Below are 5,606 nucleotides of genomic sequence, written 5' to 3'. Positions count from 1 at the left end.
TAAAATCAATAATACAATATGGAGTATAAAGAATGGATTGTACACAAATAATTCCTCTCCTAGAAATCACTAACGCCTTGTATTTTGGATTCTATATGAGCCCTTTTGATAGGAAATAATGACATTCTGTACCATACATGAAAATTTATATTGAGAGGTTTCAAGGAATATACTGAAAAGGTCAACATGCTTTTACCATATCTGTGACAAGTAATATGCCACAATCGTAACTAAAGTAAGATTTTTGAAATGACAAAGAACATTCTCTTGATGGAATATTCCTCAATATAAAAAATATCGCCATAGAACCTTCATCCAACAACAGATGGGCACAGAGACAATGACCCACATTGGAGCACTGAACTGAGCTCCCAAGATCCAGTTGAAGAGTGGAAGGAGTGAGAGTATGAGCAAGGAATTCAAGACCATGAGGGGATCATCCACTGAGACAATTTGCTCAAGCTAATGGTAGCTCACCAACTCCAACTGGACTGGGAGTGAACCAGCATGGGAACAACCAAGCCCCTTGAAAAGGAGAGTGGCAGCTGGGGAAGACTGGAGGGGCCACTGATAGTGACACTAGGATGTGTCTCTACTTGCATATGCCGGCTTCATGGGATCCTATTCTCTTTGGATGTAAACCTTGCTCAACCTAGACATAGTAGGGAAGGCTTTGGACTTGACACTGGGTGGGGTGCATGGCGCTCTCTTATGGTTAGAGGGGTGTGGGAGAATTTGTGGAGGGAGAGGGAGAGGACTGCGAGGTGGGGAGGGAGTAGGAATTTGGATTGGTATATTTTTAAGTAATAAAAAAGGAAAAAAAAACAAAAAAATATTAGCAATTCTCAATTAAATAAAACTTTCATATTGCTTTATAAATAAAAAATATTCTATCCTTCATTTATATCACTGTAAGATTTTCTGCAGTAAAAGACACATAATATCCAGTCTTGACTTTGCATAATTTGGAGTTTATTTTTTCCTCATTCACATACTTATCTCTAAATTTTTATGTAATGAGCACAAATCCATTCAACTATCAAGGTGGTTAGGCATAGCTTCTGTTTCTATTTACCTACAGAAGGCACTTATTTCAGACAAGAATCTGTAAAGCAACATAAGTAGGGTAAGGAGTGGCATAAATGTTCTCATAAGATAATGAAAGCAGTTCCCCAAGAATTATTGCTGGAAATACAACTGAAAGATAGCATCCAACTAAGATATAATCTGAATCAGGTATCTTACTGCATAGGTAGGTAGGTAGATAGATAGATGATTGATAGATAGATAGATAGATAGATAGATAGATAGATAGATAGATAGATAGATAGATAATAGGCAGATAAACTCAGTATGTCTATATACATACATATATTATGTATAAACATCAATATACATATATACACATACATATTTATAAATGATTTGGTGAACAAAGTATTCAAAGATGTTACCTCTAGCCAGAATATCTTGAATGTTTTCTGGTGGAATGTTCTTTTGCTTAGCAAATTTCTCAAGTTTTTCATATTGTTCAGGAGTCAGTCAAAGTTTGACCTTTTCCTACATTGCATGAATGCCAATGTCAGAGACATGTTCAGTATAATTCTGCAGAATTAACATTGCTTACTTAGTGTCCTTCCATCATATGCAATAAAAAAATGCCAACTGCTCCAATTTCCTCTACCCTGGGTTGGTCAATACAGAAAATAATAAATTTTCTCCAAGTCCTGTGGACACATTTAATGAAGTTTATATGGTAGTATGACATCACTTTTCAGTGTTTCATGATGCAGAAAAAAATAAAAACTACTTTTCTAGAGAATTCACTCTTTCAAAAACCACTTTCGAAAACATAACACAAGAGAATCATGAAAGCCTATTAATGGAACCTTCACATTTCTCCCAAGTCTACACTCTAGAGTTCATGGTTTAATTTAGTACTTGATCAAATGACACTCAAAATGGTCTGATCTTTGGGAAAATAATATTTATTCTATTCTTTCTAGTGAGGAAACATGAACATAAAGTCTTCTAATACCATCGCGATCAGCCCAAGTCTTCAGTGATCATGGTATTCAAATTACAATATAATGTAAATTAGATCCACAAAACAATCAGATTGTTATTTAGTGGACAGGAGTATGGAAATACCATGATACTGTATTTGGAGGATGAATCTGACTTAATCTTCATTTTCAGGGTGATACTTTTGTTACCATTTAAGAGAAACCACTCCCTTTCTTACCAACAACAAAAATCAAGTTTGTTTTCCATTCTCATTGGTAAAGACTATGTTCTCTCATCTTGCATGCACAGGTTTAAATATATTGTCTCTATCATGTATAACAATGGAAATAATTAAAAACTCAGTGTCACTCATTTTTCTACTTTGTTTCATGTCACCTGTTGACTAAACATTAATATTGATTTCAACTCTAACAATCATCTCTGATTAGCTATCATATGACACACATGGGCAAAGATATTTCTATAGGCATTCATTTTACATATCCCAACATAATATAGTGACCATATTTTCTACTCTTTAAACCTGATAGTGAGTCCTAAGGACAGACACCTTCTTTTTTCTCTGAATTCCTTGGGTCAAGACCTGTGGGGTTACTCTTCTGGGTATGCCTTTTCCTTATAACCAGATCCAAAAGGTCACTTGTCAGTTACTTGAAAGTGTAAAACTTTCATGTCAAGCCTGGTGGTGGTGGTGCATGCCTTTAATGCCAGCACTCAGGATACAAAGGCACACAGATATCTGTGAGTTCAAGGCCAGCCTGGTCTAAAAGAACTCCTTCCAGGACAGGCTCCAAAGCTGCAGAGGAATCTGGTCTCAATAAATAAATAAATAAATAAATAAATAAATAAATAAATAAATAGTGTCATACCATGGTAATATTTAGAAATATGCACAAAATTTCATTTTGTGAGATTACTGATGGAAAATATGTAGGAATGAGCATTTAAATTTTCCAGAATTCATATTATGGGTGTATGTCTATCTGTGTGTGTGTGAGTGTTTATATGTGTGTATACCTCTGTGTGAGTGTATGGGTGTGTTTGTCCATGTTTGTGTGTATGTGTGTGTTTATTTGTGTGTGATAATTATACTTACTGACACTGATTAAATGATAAAAGATTTTAATGGAAAATGGTCATGTTCTATTACAGGACTGCTTTTTAATATCTATGTAAAGTTAGGAAAGCATTTCACTTGCCAGAAGAATGTACCCTCTCTTCATTTAAGATCAACCAAATTTATACTGTTTATAATTTAGTTGATTGGTGCTGCTATTATTTTAGCAATTTTTACAAAATTAAAATAGTCTGAAATTCATAAACAGAATCTCACCTAACTGCTTTAGAAAATTAAATTTTATGGTCTAATGGTTCAAATATTATGATCTCTACAAAATATGAGAAAAGGTAACTTTAAAATAGCACCATTAATATAAATTTTCCTTGAATCAGAAATGATAGATAACGACTCTAATATCATTACTTGTTTGCTTGAGGCATGAAGTTTGCAAAGATGTTTGAGGCTCCTGAGACCTATTAGTGAGTAACAGGACAGTCCACTAACAAACCGAAATACTGTATGAAATAAAAGACATTGAATATTATCTAGAAATAAATTTTCATGCAGAAAACTATTTAGAGATATTTTCTTTTTTTATTATTTATTTATTTATTAAAGATTTCTGTCTCTTACCTGCCACCGCCTCCCATATCCCTCCCCCTCCCCCAATCAACTACCTCTCTCTCATCAACTTAAAGTTGTGTTGATTTGGATTTCCCTGATCGCTAAGGAAGATGAGCATGACCTTAAGTGTCTTTTGGCCATTTGAACTTCTTCTGTTGAGAATTCTCTGTTTAGATCAGTGCCCCATTTTATAATTCGGTTGATTAGCCTTTTACAGCCTAGTTTCTTGAGTTCTCTATATATTTTGGAGATCAGACCTTGGTCAGTTGCTGGGTTGGTGAAGATCTTCTCCCAGTCAGTGGGTTGAATTTTGTCTTAGTGAAAGTGTCCTTTGCTTTACAGAAGCTTCTCCGTCTCAGGAGGTCCCATTTATTCAATGATGCCCTTAATGTCTGTGATGCTGGGGTTATACATAGGAAGTGGTCTCCTGTGCCCATGTGTTGGAGAGTACTTCCCACTTACTCTTTTGTCAAGTTCAGTGTGGACAGATTTATATTGAGGTCTTTAATCGATTTAGACTTTGGTGCCTGGTGATAGATATGGATCTATTTTGATTCTTCTACAGGTTGACATCCAGTATGCCAGCACCATTTGTTGAAGATGCTTTCTTTATGCCACTGTATACTTTTGGCTCCTTTGTCAAAAAGGAGGTGTACATAGGTTTTTGGATTAATATCCGGGTCTTCAAATCTATTCCGTTGGTCGATGTCTCTGTTTTTAGGCCAATACTAAGTTGTTTTCGCTACTGTAACTCTGTAATAGAGTTTGAAGTCAGGGATGGTAATGCCTCCAGACGACCCTTTATTGTATAAGATTGTTTTGGCTGTCCTGGTTTTTTTTTTTCCATATAAAGTTGATTATTGTCTTCTCAAGGTCTGTGAAGAATTTTGATGGGATTTTGATGGGGATTGCATTGAATCTATAGATTGCTTTTGGTAGAATTGCCATTTTTACTATGTTGATCCTCCCAATCCAAGATCAAGGGAGATACTTCCATTTTCTGGTGTCCTCTTTAATTTCTCTCTTCAAAGACTTAAAGTTCTTGTCAAATAGATCCTTCACTTCCTTCATCAGAATTACCCCAAGATATTTTAGGCAATTTGTGGCTTTAGTGAAAGGTGATGCTTCTCTGATTTCCCTCTGTGTTTACTTATCCTTATTGTATAATAAGGCAACTGATTTCTTGGAGTTGATCTTGTATCCTGCCACATGACTAAAGGTGTTTATCAGCTGTAGGAGTTCTTTGGTAGAGTTTTTGGGGTTGGTTATGTACACTATCATATCATCTGCAAATAACGAATGTTTAACTCCTTGTTTTCCAATTCGAATCCCCATGATCCCCTTATGTTGTCTTATTGCTATTGCTAGAACTTCAAGCACTATATTGAAGAGGTATGGAGAGAGTGGACAGCCTTGTCGTGTTCCTGATTTTTGTGGGATGGCTTTGAGTTTTTCTCCTCTTAATTTAATGTTGGCTGTTGGCTTGCTGTAAATAGCTTTTATTATATTTAGGTATGACCCTTGTATCCCTAATCTCTCCAAGACCTTTATCATAAAGTGGTGTTGAATTTTGTCGAATGCTTTTTCAGAATCTAGTGAAATGATCATATGTTTTTTTTTCTTTCAGTTTATCTATATGATGGATTACATTGATAGATTTGCATATGTTGGACCAAACCTATATCTCAGGGATGAAGCCTAGTTGATCATAATGGATAATTTTTCTAATGTGGTTTTGGATTCGGTTTGCCAGTATTTTATTGATAATTTTTGCGTCCATGTTCATGAGTGAGATTGGTATGTAATTCTCTTTCTTGGTTAAGTCTCTGTGAGGTTTTGGTATCAGGGTAACTCTAGCTTCATAAAAGGAATTTGGCAATGACTCTTCTGTTTC

The sequence above is a fragment of the Microtus oregoni genome, unplaced genomic scaffold, assembly GCF_018167655.1.
Source record: "Microtus oregoni isolate MIOR12 unplaced genomic scaffold, Mior012 000145F_ref0000173, whole genome shotgun sequence".
In the NCBI taxonomy this organism is placed as follows: Eukaryota; Metazoa; Chordata; class Mammalia; order Rodentia; family Cricetidae; genus Microtus; species Microtus oregoni.
Note: the sequence above shows the minus strand (reverse complement) of the source record.